At 44.1% G+C, this 15,930-nt stretch overlaps 1 protein-coding gene across 4 annotated transcripts in view; it reads left to right on the top strand.

Moving 5' to 3' along the window:
* DPP6 (dipeptidyl peptidase like 6) overlaps window positions 1-15,930 on the top strand; it is a 1,751,424-nt gene that overhangs the window by 1,410,752 nt on the left and 324,742 nt on the right. The gene's annotated exons all lie outside the window — the stretch shown is intronic.

The raw sequence follows: 15,930 nt of genomic DNA, 5'->3' as shown, positions 1-15,930 counted from the left end.
CAGAAAATGAGCATCTAAAAAAATAAGCTGCAATTAAAAAAAAATGTGTAAGTGATTTTAATGGTATTTTTTTAAATAATAAACATGTCATACTTACCTGGTCTATGCAGGGGTTTTGCACATAGCAGGCTCGATCCTCCCCTTCTGGGGTCCACTTCTAGCACTATGGTCTCCTCCTCTTCTCTGTGTGCCACCATAAGAAGCCACTTCCTATGGTGGCACATGTGTGGGCTTGATCCCGAGCTGCACTCTGTGTGTTCACTGACACACACAGTGCGGCTCAGCCCCACCCCCTGTTCCCACGCCACTAGATTTAATTGAGAGCAGCAGGAGTCAACAGCCCCCGCTGCTCTCATTGAGACCAGTGTGTAAGGAGAGAGAGCAGCGCTACTGCTCTCTGGTACAGCGCTGGATCAAGATCAGGCTCAGGTAAGTATTTGGGGGACTGACAAAAGATTTTTTTTTTCATCTTAATGCAGAAAATGCATTAAGGTATTAAACTTTCAGCCTTTACAACTTTAACCCCTTGATGCCGCCACCTCCCGGGCCTTTAAGGAGTTTCAGATGCCGGGAAGCGGAGCCGGGATTCTCATCATGTGACTGTTGTGATTGGCTGTCATAGAGTCATACTTCATATTTCCATCGCACACATTCCTGGATGAGCTCTTGGATTTGGGTGCTGTAGCAACAACCAGCTGGATACTGGTGCAAGTTACAGTAAAAATATTTGGCAGCACACCATGGAACAACGTAAATAGCGTCCAAACGGATGATTTATTGGATGATCACAAAATAAAGAGAGTGCAACGTTTCGGAGCCACGCAGGGCCCCTTCGTCAGGCATGTGATCACAAAGAGGTCTGTCAAAGAGGTCACATGATCAGAAATTTGGAAAAAAGAAGATAAAACAGTGGAGAAAGTTGTGGCTGTACAGCTGAGATAATTAGGCAGCAGGTTGTGCTGTTTCTTATTTTAAATTAGAGGCTAGTGAGGATAAAGTAATGGCATGTGATCACAAAGAGGTCTGTCAAAGAGGTCACATGATCAGAATCCCGATCGTAAGTAGAGATCGAAAGCTTTCCACCACCGGTAACTGTGCAGGGAGCCCACAGGGCACGCGGTCTCAGCACCGCTTTGTTTGTCTTTAGGTACACATATATGCTTCCTCTCAGCATTAAGGCCCACCCACTCAGAGGCTGCATATATGCGTACGGCCGACGGGAGAGAGTTAAGTTATACCATGTGACTGGGGACATGTAACAGATATAGTAGTTATTACCATAATTTGGCATAAAAATTGTAAATACTAGGGTTGTCCCGATACCACTTTTTTGAGACCGAGTACAAGTACCGATACTTTTTTTCAAGTACTCGCGATACCGAATACCGATACTTTTTTTAATGTCATGTGACAGTGGCTTTTTTTTTACAGTGATATATATTTTAGGGGGGAGGGGGGTAGTGGATTGTCAGTGTTTTTTTTTTATTATTATTATTATTATTATTTACATTTTATTTTTTTAATTATTTATTGATTGATTTTTTTTCTAATCAGCCCTGTTGGGGGGGCTTTGGTGAGATATCAGGGGTCTTAACAGACCTCTGACATCTCTTCTTTAAGACAGAGAAAGGGACTAGGGATACAGGTTCCCCAGTCCCTTTCTCAGCAGCCTCAGCTGAAATGAATGGACAGGAGACAGAGGCTCCTGTCCATTCATAAACTGAACCATCGTAAACACAGGTTACGATGCTTCAGTTATGTGAATGGACAGAGTCAGTGATCAGTTCATTCAGAACAGGTAGGAGCCGGGTTTAGTGGCTCCTACCTCCGCTCTCCATCCTGACGAGGACAGAGGGAGTGGAGGAGGACATGGAGGGGAAACATAGCGCAGAGGGGGACAGCAGCAGAAGGGGGGGAGCAGCATCACGGAGGAGGACAACACAGAGCATGGATGAGGACATAAAGAAAGCAGGATCACGGAGGGGGACACTGAGCACAGAAAGCAGCATCACTCGGGGGGAGACACAGGGCACGGGACACAGCATGGAGGACAGCAGGAAATCGTAGGAGCGCCGACAGCAGCATCACTAGGGGGGACACAGGACACAGCATGGAGGACAGCAGGAGCACAGAGGGGGGACGCGGCGAGCAGAGAGGGAGAGTAGCATACACCCGCCCTCTCCACTTGCAAACTCTGCCCGACCCATTCGCTCAAAACCTCCACCCGCTGACCAAGTATCGGGTCAGGCATCGGGAGCATTTGCGCGAGTACAAGTACTTGCGCAAATGCTGTGTATCGGTCCCGATACCGATAGTAGTATCGGTATAGGGACAACCCTAGTAAATACACTTAAAAAATTAACACTCTGCGTTCAATCTGATAATGAGTTTGTACTCCACAGGTGTATTACATCAAAGGGGTTGTAAACCCTTGTGTTTTTTCACCTTAATGCATCCCCTCAGCCTCCCTGCTTAACTTACCTGAGCCCCGTAATTCCCACACCGGAGACGAGCTTTACCTCTCTGCCCGGGGTTCTCGACTCTTGATTGGATAGATTAATAGCAGCGCAGCCATTGGCTCCCATTGCTGTCAATCAAATCCAATGAAGCGGGCACTGAGGGGCGTGGCAGAGTCTGGCATTCTGTGTCTACGCAAATGCTGGACTCAAGAGCGCACCCATGATTCCTACTGAATCGGCAGTAATTCAAGCTATGGGTGGCCCAGTAGGTAACATCAGGTTTGACAAAATTCAATTTTTCAATCATATGCAGTGTCTGTTCAGGTACTCGGCCGCAGTTGCCATTTAATACAAAAGCTGGCAGGGGAGATCCCTTCATTCTCACTGTATAGCATAGATGGAGGGAATCAAATTATTTCTCTTGGTCAGCCCACAGAGCTGAACAAGAGAAATCTGTAGGTACATGGCTAACCTAACTAACCTAAACTGACCCAGAAAACCCCCACCCAGCTGCTTATTTATGTCAGTATGACAGTTTGCAGTCTCCCTTGCTGTTAATCTCCTTCAGGCATGAAGAGGAATTTGGAAAAAAGAAGATAAAACAGTGGAGAAAGTTGTGGCTGTACAGCTGAGATAATTAGGCAGCAGGTTGTGCTGTTTCTTATTTTAAATTAGAGGCTAGTGAGGATAAAGTAATGTCGATTTTACTAAAAGTAAACTTGTCCTTTAGAGGGAAACAGGGGCGGACTGACAACTCATAGGGCCCCCGGTCAATAGTAGATTATGGGGCCCCCAGGCAATAGGAGATTATGGGGCCCCCAGGCTATAGACAATTTTGGGGCCCCCAGGCAATAGATTATGGGGCCACACAGTATACACACATACAGTATACATACACAGTACACACACAGACACACAATATACACAGTATACCAGGGGCGGACTGACCATTGAGTCACTCGGGCACTGCCCGAGGGCCCCATGCCACTAGGGGGCCCCATCAGGGTTGCCAGGCTCAGTAAAATCAGGGACAGTATGTAAAAATCTATGTTTTTTTTAGATCTGTCCCTGATATGTCCGAAACCGACATGCTTTTGATGTGAAAATCCTGAGATTTTAGCTGCCCCGCCTCCTGGCATGGTGGCCATCTGTAAGCCCAGGGGCCCCATAATCTTCTATTGCCCGGGGGCCCCATGAGTTGTCAGTCCGCCCCTGCAGTATACACACACTGAAAAGGTACTGGAGAGGCGGGGCAGCTATAATCTTGGGATTTTTTTTAAAAACTGTTTTTTACATACTGTCCCTGGTTTTACTGAGGCTGGCAATCCTGATGGGGCCCCTTAGTGGCATGGGGCCCTCGGGCAGTGCCCGAGTGCCCAAATGGTCAGTCCGCCCCTGGAGGGAAATGACAACTTTTGCAAGAAAAAAAGCACCTATACTGCAAAAATATGCATTTATTATTTTTTGCATTTCAACCTGCAAAATATTGCAACCGGAATCAGTGGATCACAGGTGCAATGCTCTGTCTCCTGCAGTTTATTCCCCCAGCTCAGGTCCCTCAGCTACAGAGCTGGAGGAAGTATCAATGGACTACAAGTGCAGTGACATCAATACACTTGTGCTCACTTGGGAACTATAGCGCCTCTGCCGCTGTGGATGATTGGGTTTGGAGTTCTTTCATTCACAACTTATCTCTAAGGCCGCGTACACACGATCGGTCCATCCGATGAGAACGGTCCGAAGGACCGTTCTCATTGGTTAACCGATGAAGCTGACTGATGGTCTGATGTGCCTACACACCATCAGTTAAAAAACCGATCGTGTCAGAATGCGGTGACGTAAAACACAATGACGTGCTGAAAAAAAAACAAAGTTCAATGCTTCCAAGCATGCGTCGATTTGATTCTGAGCATGCGCGGGTTTTTAACCGATGCTTTTGCATACTAACCATCGGTTTTGACCTATCGGTTATCAGTCCATCGGTTACATTTTAAAGCAAGTTCTAAATTTATTGACCGAAGGATAACTGACCGATGGGGCCCACACACGATTGGTTTGGACCGATGAAATGGTCCTTCAGTCCGTTTTCATCGGTTTTGACCGACCGTGTGTACACGGCCTTAAACATCTGGCGGGCACTTCAAAAGGGAGGCAAAAAAAATATCAGCCTTCAGTGATAGGTTACTAATCTTTTTGCACTACCAGTACCCCCTAAAAGTATTTTTTTTTTTTTTTTTATTAAAAAGTAGCCACAACCCAAATGGAAAAGCCTGTCCCCTGACAGCATGCTGTAGAAGGGCACCCATGCTCTGTGTGTGTAAGTGATCTTTTTGCAGAGTTCCAACACGTCTCTTCTCCTGCTGATTCAGAGCAAGAGCATGAGCTTTGGCAGCATGAGCTTTGCTGATTGGAAAGCTATAGGTCTGACTCCGTAGGGGGCATGTTGGACCTCTGCTAAGAGATAACTGCATGCACACAGACAGCAAGTGCCTCACTTTGTATCATCCTGGCAGGAGACCTTCTACTTAGGTTGTGGCAGCTTTGGAAAGAAATCAAACTGTAATGCCGCGTACACACAATCGGTTCGTCTGATGAAAACGGTCTGATGGACCGTTTTCATCAGACGAACCGATCGTGTGTGGGCCCCATCGGTTTTTAATCCATCGGTGAAAAAACTAGGAACTTGTTTTAAAATGATCTGATGGTTAAAAAACGATCGTCTGTGGGCACATCCATCGGTTAAAAATCCATGCATGCTCAGAATCAAGTCAACGCATGCTCGAAGGCATTGAACTTCATTTTTGTCAGCACGTCGTTGTGTTTTACGTCACCGCGTTCTGACATGATCGTTTTTTTAACTAATGGTGTGTAGGCAAGACTGATGAAAGTCAGTTTCATCGGAAATATGATGAAAAAATCCATCAGACTGTTTTCATCGGATGAACCGATCGTGTGTACAGGGCATTAGATGTTGCATACCTTTTGTTTTGCAGTACCTGGAATGTAATAGAGTCCTCAGCATCCAACACTTCTGACCTTGTAGGATGCCTGCATCTCTTTGATGTCTGCTGTGGTTACCCTCCTCCCCGTCTTCCCAGCCACTACGTCATTAGTGTGGGACTGCCACAGTAGACGGCGTCGGATGCTGAAGATTCTAGAGCATGGGTGATCAAACTGTGGCCCACTAGCTGTTGCGGAACTACAGGTCTACAGGTCCTATGAAGCATTGCAGGGCTCACAGTTGCAAGCATGACTCCCAAAGGCTGAGGCATGATAGGACTTGTAGTTCTGCAACATTTGGAGGACCACTGGTTGAGCACCCATGTTCTAGAGGAAGCTCCAGTTCTACAAGAGTCAACAGATGTGCTCATAGTAAGTATTATAAATGTATGTGCTGCTATCAATCTATCCAATGAAGAGCCAAGAAAACCGGGCCCAGAAGAGCTGAGAAGCCAGCGCGTTCTAGATGCAGGTCTTTTGAGGGCTCAGGTAAGTAAACCACTGGGGCTGAGGGGCCAGTAACTATCAGATGTTTTTTGACCTTAATGCATAGGATGGAAGGTTTACAACCCCTTAAGCCTCATACACATGATTGGGTTTCCTAGCGGACTTTTTATCGCCGGGAAAGCCGAGAACCTGCTCGGTTCAGTCTTTCCCCTACACACGGCTGTTTTTCCCGACAGGAAAACTGCAATGGAGTTTCCCATAGGAAAACTGCCAAAAACCGCCGAACAGAAGTCCACTGGTTCTCTTTTTTTGATTTTGGGCAGTTTTCCCGTCAGAAAAACTGCGAGGAGCATACACACGGCCTGGATTCCCGACCAAAAGCTCCATCCCTCTTTCTGTATATGATTGATCGCACTCTGATTTTTATAATAAGAAATCTAAGTACCTTCTTTCCTAATCGATATACAACTGTAACATGACCTGGCTCTTTCCCAGACTGTCTGCAGGGAAACATTGGCAGGACGAGCTTCTAGTTCTCTGCTGCTGGTCACATGTTAAAAAAAACAGCCTTTAAAATTCAGAGTAAAAATAAATAATTAATATCAATAAATTGTTTTTAATTGTCACACAAATACTGTATATATTTGAAACCAACCCTATTTTTGGCAATAACATGGTGTGAGCAGATTTCTGCCAGCCACAGGCTGTGTTACGCCCCCCAGCCTGTGTCTTAGAATAAGAGGGAGATGAAGCCTCCATCAATCAAGATGTAATAGCCAGCCCCCATTGTGTTTAGCTAGTTATTGGGCATGGAGTAGGAGGGTGGGAGTGGGCTGTCATTTACCACTGTGTATAAGCTCACATGTGTGACTCTATAGTCACATGGGCTGCTGGGATGTGATAGGGAGGAAATGTTCAGCATAGAAACACACTGAAAACTGAGCATGTTCACTAGCTGCAAATACTGCTTTGCAAAATCCCAAACTGCAGTGGGGGCATGGACAGGAGAGGGGGACATAGAACAGCAGGATCAACCAGGTTTTTTTCAAAATACAGAAAACAAATCCCATAGTGACTGAGTGAATATGAACATCATGTAATACACCATTTCTTTTTTAATGATGTTGGTTTATTGACAGTGATACAAGTCGATCCAGTCCTTTAAATGCAGTGTGACCAAAAATTTGTGCAATCTAGTGCCTCCCTAATGTGTCACTGAACAAAAGTGCTCCAGGACCTTAACAGATGTTATTGATCTCCATATTATAAGAGATCCATAGCGCCTGAGGGAATGAATGTCAGCACCGCACCCCACACAGACCACTCCAAGATCACAATGGAAAATACTGATAACCTCAGGAATCATAAGAAAGAACAAAGGCAGAACACATCCTGTGATACCGCATTATTTCTCTATAACACCGCTCCGTTCAGCCTTAAAGTGGAGGTTCACCCAAAAACTCAATTTTTAACATTAGATTGATGCTCGTTTTGTGAAGGGGAATCAGGTGTTTTTTTTTAATCGAAGCAGTACTTACTGTTTTAGAGATAGATCTTCTCCGCCTCTTCCGGGTATGGGCTGCGGGACTGGGCGTTCCTATTTGATTGACAGGCTTCCGACGGTCGCATACAGCGCGTCACGATTGTCCGAAAGTAGCCGAACGTCGTGCACAGGCGCCGTATCGAGCCGCACCGACGTTCGGCTTCTTTCGGCTACTCGTGACGCGATGTATGCGACAGTCGGAAGTCTGTTGGAAGACTGTCAATCAAATAGGAAAGCCCAGTTCCGAAGACCATACCTGGAAGCGGCGGAGAAGATCTATCTCTAAAACGGTAAGTACTGCTTCGATTTAAAAAAAACACCCGATTCCCCTTCACAAAACGAGCCTCAATCTAATGTTAAAAATTGTTTTTCGGGTGAACTCCCGTTTTAAGGAGGGAAAGGAAAGCACAGAACAGATAATTTTTCATTGTTTACTGCAGACAAGGATAGGTAGTATCTGATCCAAATTTCCCCAACTGTCCTCAACCAATTTGGATCAGATACTACCTATCCTTATCTGCAGTAAACAATGAAAAACTATGTGCCCTGGGCTTTCCTTTCCCTCCTAATAACTGAACAGAGCGGTGTTAGAGATGCATATGGGGCTTGGAAGAGAACTAAGGCTCCTGTCAGCCTGTCTTTGCTTTGTACAGGCTGAACAGCCTCAATATTCTGTTGTCTCTTGCCACTGCCCATGCTGAACGTTCATGGTAATGGGACCTAAGAATAGAAAGAATACAATCAGCCAATCCGCGAATGTGTTGAAAATGCACCTAAGGTCATGTTCACAAAGGGTTTTCTATAAAGCTTATTTCTAATCTTGGTACTAACAAGAAGTTTCATGTTACAGATGTTCTGGAATCTTCCACAGAAACTTGTGTTTTGCCTTAACAAGGGAATGTTTATTGTTCTGGTTTTTGCTCATTATGGTTCTACCTGAAACAGCACCCTGTTGTTCAAAGCCTGACAAAAAGTTGATTGAACTCTGTGATAAGACTTGTTTCATTAAAAGTGTGTCCTGTAACCTTCTCACTCATTAAAAAACTTTCAAGGGAATGTTTAGTGGTTTCATGCATATTTTCTTATTATATGCATGATTAACAAATATTGTTTATATTGCATAATAAAAGTTTGTATTTTGAAAATTCTGATAGCAGGTGGTGTTCTAGGCTCATTTTTACACGTTTTCCAGGCTCTCCTTAATGAACCTGTTGACAAAAGCCTACTGTTTTTAGAGCTCAATAGCTCATGCTGAATTTTACTCATTAGGCCCCGTACACACGACCAAACATGTATGCTGAAACTGGTCCGCGGGCCAGTTTCAGCATACATGTTTGGTCGTGTGTAGGCGCGAGCGGGCCGAATTCCAGCAAACATTTGCCCGCCGGGCCTTTTCCCAGCGGGCAAATATTCGTGGACGTGTTTTAAAACCGTCCGTTGGAATCCTGCCCGCTCGGACATGTACGGTCGTCAGTACAGACCTACTGTACATGTCCAGGCGCCCGCCGTCCCTCCCATGCGTCGAATGACTTTGACGCATGCGTGGAAGCCTTTAAATGGCAGGCCCGCCCACGTCTCCGCGTCATTGCCGCGTCATCGTTGCGGCGACGACGCGGACACGCCCCGCGTATTGTTTACGCGCGGACTTCTGTACGATGGTGTGTACAACCATCGTACAGAAGCCCTCTGGTAGACATGTACGGTGAAAACGGTCCGACGGACCGCTTTCACCGTACATGTTTGTTCGTGAGTACCCGGCCTAAGTGATTAAGTCAGAGCAGGAACTCATACTTACCTCTACAGTGCAGTTCGTTTTGCACAGAGTGGCCCGATCATCCTCTTCTGTGGTCCCACGACTGCTCTCACAGCTCCTCCACCGCATGAGCTAAACCCCTTTGGGAAGCTCTATCTAGAGGGGGTTAGCTTACTGGTGCGCTCCCGTGCCTTACAATCGGCGTCCATAGCTGCCAATTGTATGACTCGGCCCCGTCATTGGATTTGATTGACAGCAGCACCTTCCCTTGTTCTTCACAGTGGTGCTGTCATTGATCGTATGTTCCCTGATATAGGGAAAGGCGATCAATGACATCACATGTCCAGCCCCGCCCCCCTACAGTTATAAACACATATGAGGTCACACTTAACCCCTTCAGCGCCCCCTAGTGGTTAACTCCCAAACTGCAATTGTCATTTTCACAGAAAACAATGCATTTTTATAGCACTTTTTTGCTGTGAAAATGACAATGGTCCTAAAAATGTGTCAAAATTGTCCGATGTGTCCGCCATAATGTTGCAGTCACGAAAAAAATCGCTGATCGCCGCCATTTGTAGTAATTAAAAAATATTAATAAAAATGCAATAAAACTATCCCCTATTTTGTAAACGCTATAAATTTTGCGCAAACCAATCGATAAACGCTTATTGTGATTTTTTTTTACCAAAAATAGGTAGAAGAATACGTATCGGCCTAAACTGAGAAAAAAAAACGTTTTTTATATATTTTTGGGGATATTTATGCAATATTAATGCAATATTTAATATTGCATTTTTTTACAAATTGTAGCTCCATTTTTGTTTATAGCGCAAAAAATTAAAACCGCAGAGGTAATCAAATACCACTAAAAGAAACCTCTATTTGTGGGAAAAAAAGGACGCCAATTTTGTTTGGGAGCCACGTCGCACGACCGCACAATTGTCAGTTAAAGCGAAAGCAGTGCCGAATCGCAAAAAGGGGCCTGGTCCTTTACCTGCATATTGTGCCAAAAAACTATAACGACCAAAAACTCGCCATGCCTCTTATTAAATACCTCAGACGGTCTACTTGGTAATTTGGGGCCAGATTCAGGTACAATTGCGGCGGCGCAATATAACCCGTTTAGGTTACACCGCCGCAAGTTTTCAGTGTTAGTGCCTGATCCACAAAGCACTTACCTGTAAACTTGCGGCGGTGTATCGTAAACACGTCCCGCGCAAGCCCGCCCAATTCAAATGGGGCGTGTACCATTTAAATTAGGCGCGCTCCCGCGCCGGACGTTCTGCGCATGCTCCGTTCTAAATTTTCCCGACGTGCTTTGCGCGAAATTACGGCGGCGCGACATGTTTGTAAATCGCGACGTGCGTAACGTACTTACGCCGAAAAAAAAATTCAAAATCGACGCGGGAACGACGGCCATACTTTAACATGGTGGAGTAATTTTACACCATGTTAATAGCACACCTAACTTTGCGACGGGAAACTAAGACTTGCGCCGACGTAACGAACGTGAAAACCTTTGTGGATCGCCGTAACTGCTAATTTGCATACCCGACGCTGGAAAACAACGCAAACTCCACCCAGCGGCGGCCGAGGTACTGCATCCTAAGATCTGACGGTGTAAGTCAATTACACCTGTCGGATCTTAGGGCTATCTATGCATAACTGATTCTATGAATCAGTCGCATAGATACTCTGACAGATACGCCGTCGTATCTCTTCTGTGAATATGGCCCTTGGGCTTTTCTTTTTACTGTCCAGGCATTTTAAGGGCCTCAAGAAATTAAATAGGCCATCAGTACGTTATTTATGTTAAGAAAATATATAAATGTATTTTGCATACAGTGTTGCACGGCCAAGCAACTTCTAGCTAAAGCAACACAGTGCTGGATAGCAAAAGATGGTCTGGTCATGAAAGGGGTAAAGCCTTCTGAAGGTTAAGTGGTTTACAATCTGCCGGAAGGAGCAGTTATATGTTACCACACTAAAGTGAGTTCAAGGCAGTGGCTGCCGACTTACAAAGTATAGGGGCTCCCCAATATCAATAAACATAATATTTAATGTACTGTATATAATGCTACAGAAGAATGACTGCAACGTTACTAGAGGACATGGACAGAGTCTATGCACATGCTCCATTTGTGGTTGGAGACATGCTCTAACAGACATGGAACATTACATGAGACTGCTAAAGAGCTAAAGATCACTTTGTATAACAGCCCTCTTACAAAATCAAGGCTCCCACTACTGCCTGCTTGGGTTGGAGATCATTTTTTGTTTAAATACAGCTGCAATAATATGTTTTTCATTGCCTTCACCTTTAACAATATGCTGCTTGTGGTTTGGAGAACCTGCAGAAGTGACTGAGCTGGCAATCAGCACAGCAATATGCCTGCATCAATATTCCTAATCACACTGGAAAGAGCTATTCAAGGTGAAGGTTGGAGAAGGCTGTCCTACGAAACGGCTCTCGCTAATAATTACATATCAAAATATGATGCCAGACAGAGCAGAGAAAAGAGGTGGTATTCAGTATATCTTATTACCGAGTCATTGTTATGGTGGCTGGCGTTCTTGTCATGCTTCTGTACGTTCTTGCCCTCCTCTATGAATTTAATGGGCCCCGTGTTGTATTGGGGGGTGGAGGAATGGTTCCCAGCTGATGAGCTTGCTTCTTGCTTGTTTATGGAAGGGTGATTTGAGCTCACAGCTTTGTCCTCTTTAACCTACATAAAAACTGCCACTGGGGCACGTTATGTGCATTATTATGTAGATCACTTTTAATGAGCCTCAATTAAATGAAGCCTGAATTATGTACTCAATGTAATTACATGGTATTAAGATTGTGTCTTTGCTTTGGAAACACCTACAGGTTTAATATCAGCTAGAGATCTAAGGAAATGGACATAAGATAATGTGAAGAGTTATCGTTGGTCTCTAATATCATAGATGGAAGTAAAATATCTAAGTGGTCAATCTGTTTTCAATGATATCATTCAAAGTGGAACTCCAGCCAAAGTATTTTTCTTTAGTTTTGGATTGAACTGGGAAGAGTTAGAACTTCTGACCCTTTGGGGATGTGTCCCCTCACTTTCTGTGTGATCACTAGGAAATAAAGTGAGTAGAATCTCTCCAGTGAGGACACAGGCAGCAGCAGAAGTACCTTGTAATAGAGCAGCAAACCTCTATAAGGTTGTTTTGCTGTCTTTGTCACCATTAAAAAGATTTGCTTCAGTTCCTGTGCAGTCATGAAGAAAAGTAGAAGGGAAAATCCTTTCAATAGGAATATAGAATGCAATAAAAGTCTGATAGGGGTTTGAACCCTTCCCTATGTGATTGAACACTGTAATAAAGTTTAAAGCCCTAACAAGAGTATCCATTTCGGGAGTAACCACCACAAAGACTCGGTGAACACTGTGTTGGCACTTGAAACGTTTTTACAAGTGGATACAGCAATGCACTGACGGTGCAGATTAGTAGAAAACACATTTCCATCACAATATTGACTGACTCAGGAATATAGATACCAGAGGAGCCCTTCTGTAAAGGGGTGGTGGCACTGTTGGATGGCACTAATTGTACAGGTTCCTACTGTAAGGCCCTGTACACACGATCGAACATGTCTGCTGAAACTGGTCCGCAGACCAGTTTCAGGGGACAGATCCGACCGTGTGTACAGCCTAGCAGACAGGTTTCCAGCAGACAAAAGTTTTAAAGCATGCTTTAAAACTTATCTGCTGGAAACCCGTCCGCACACCTAACCAGCGGACAGAAATCTCCTGCATGCGTCGAATGGATTCAACGCATGCGTGGAAGAATTTTACTTCCTGGTTTGGTGACGTCACCGCGCTGTCTGTCCGCGGGGATTTCGGTTTGATGGTGTGTACAGCCATCAGACCAAAATCCCAGCGGACATGTCAGATGAAAACGGTCCGCGGACCGTTTTCATCGGACATGTTCTATTGTGTGTACAGGGCCTAAGGGTTTGTTGAAAATTCTGTCCCGGGTGCTGAAATGTAGATACTCACTGCAAGGGAACCCTATTTTGTCACTTCTCATTAGAAACTTCTCCCTGCAATACACTTATCCTGTCCCTAGACAGCAGGGTTTACTGATTAGGATTGCTGTGATCCCCCAGATGGCTTCCTGTAGCCCATAGCAGGAGACAAAATAGTCATGAATGGGCTACTGTCATCCTGTAGATTCAGCACAGCGCCACCTAAAGATTTGAGGATATACTGCAGTCTCCATCTGCCTACAAACTGGAGTTGTCTACTCCTTCATTCTTGTTTAAGCCACTGTTCTACCAATGATTATTTGGTAGACAACAACAGCCATCTTCTTGTATCTTAACATGTTAAACATATATTATATTCCTGTAATATTTGAAAAGTTTGCACTTAAACTTATTTAGAGGACACAACTTACTTAAGGGATATGTCTAATCTTTAGCTGCGACTGTATCTTGTTGGGATGGTGGTCCTATGTTTTCTAATATCCTGATCCTCCCAGTGGTCTAGACCCTGAACCTAAAAAATGCAGTGTTCCTTGCTCGCTAGCATTATAATCGTATGTTCTTTGGAGGTTTACAATTTAGAAACCAATGTAACTAAAAGGCAGCAATATCATACAAAAGCACTGTGCAAAGCTTGCTGAATCCGATTATGTGAAATTCAAGTTAAAGATAAACGTATTAAAGTTGAAGTTTCTGTTGTGTTGGAAGTTATCCACGCCTCCCACTATGTCCATCTGGCAGAAGGCAATGAATTCAGTTTTACCTCTCTACAAAATAACATTTGAAAGTAGGAATTGTCCTGAGAAATTAGATAAGGTATGGTCTACCCGGAAACATCCAAGCCGATAATTAATGCAATCAAGCATGCTGAAGGTCCATGGGAGTAATCCAATGCTGTGGTCTTTGAATCACCTGAGCCTAAAACCCTGTACACATGATCGGTTTGTCTGATGAAAACGGATCGATAGACCGTTTTCATCGGACGAACCGATCGTGTGTGGGGCCCATCGTTTTTTTTTTTTCCATTGGTGAAAAAAAATAGAACCTGTTTTAAATGTTTCCTATGGTTAAAAAACCGATAGAAAAAAAACGATCGTCTGTGGGTAAGTCCATCTGTCAAAAATCCATGCATGCTCAGAATCAAGTCGATGCATTCTCGGAGGCATTGAACCATTTTTCTTAGCACGTCGTAGTGTTTTACGTCACCGCGTTGGACACGGTCGGATTTTTAACCGATGGTGTGTAGGCAAGACTGATGAAAGTCAGCTTGATCGGATATCCGATGAAAAAATCTATCGGATTAGATTCCATCAGATATCCGATCGTGTGTACAGGGCTTAAGCCTTTTCGGAAGAACATGGATATGAGAAAGCTGAGAGAGTAACATCTACATCAGTGGTTATATTCAAACAGTGGATCTGATCTCTGTCATAGGGATCTATCATATTCAGTAAGATACCAATTTTATTATATGGATCTTCATCTCTCAAAATACAGAAGATGTTTCTTAAGTGGAATGTATAAGACTCCTTGCAACATTCAGTGATATATATATCAACACAGGAGATTATCTGAACAGATTCCATCTGATACATTGTATCCTGCTGCTAGCACATCTCTGGGGACCATTAGCAGGGATAAGAGATGCAGTGCAATTGGTATCACTCCGCATGGGACAGGAGGCAGTACTACATAGGAGGCATCGGCTTATGTGGCTTATGCTCCCTACTACAGCTCCAACTTTACAAGTAGTCTCTCTGCATTGCTCTCTGTTTAATGCTCTGGGATGGAGGGCCGGCAAGCCCAGACCGTGATCTACTAGTCACCGGGCTGCGATCTACTGGTTACTTACCCCCCTTAAACCCTCTCCTCTTTTCCCCCTCCTCCCCCTTCTCCTTCATCCTAAGCCCCTATCCTCTTCTTCCCCTCTTTTCCTTCTTTCTGCACTGCTTTGGTTCGAAGCAGCCCTAAGCGATGGTTGTTATTACTCTTGCCTTCATATTTTAGTGTAATTGGAATGATAATGTCCTGAAATGAGATATCCTCAGACCTCAACTATGTTATGTTTTTTTTCATTTGTGGGTTTTGGTTTACCGCTTAGAACTTGTTATCATCCTGCATACTTTTATACTGTACCAATTTACTTTATACCTGCTCTACCGTGAACTCTGTCTTTTTTTTTTGCTTGCCAAACTTTAATACGTTTTTCTGTAAAAAAAAAGTTGAAGTTTAGGTTTGAATTGTTTTGTACAGTTACATTGGTCCAGTTCGGACCAGGACCATACCTGAGTGAACACGGTGGAAGCTGACAATCATTGTCATAGTCTCACTACTATAGTGACTGCTGATACCTGTACCAAGTGGCTGCCCTTCTGTTAGGAGGTCACTCACTTGGCACTGCCACCATTCACAGAATACTGTACCTTGTATTTTTTTCTTCAATGAATACAATGTGCTGTCTTTATAGATGAGGTGAAGAGAAGGGGATGTGACATCATGATCTCCACCTCATCCAATAAGAGAATACATTGTATTCATAAAAAAAAATACAAGGCATTCAGTAAATAGCAGCAGTGGACTCAGAAGATTGCTGCTATCACTGAAGTAGTAGCATCTACAACAGTGATTTGCTCTTTACACAGGGATCACTCAGGTATGCAATATGTATACGTACGTTCAAGTTTGACCAATATAACTATGCAATAAAATTTAT

Source organism: Rana temporaria, chromosome 5 (assembly GCF_905171775.1).
Source record: "Rana temporaria chromosome 5, aRanTem1.1, whole genome shotgun sequence".
Classification (NCBI taxonomy): domain Eukaryota; kingdom Metazoa; phylum Chordata; class Amphibia; order Anura; family Ranidae; genus Rana; species Rana temporaria.
Note: the sequence above shows the minus strand (reverse complement) of the source record. Positions and strands in the feature narration are given on the sequence as shown.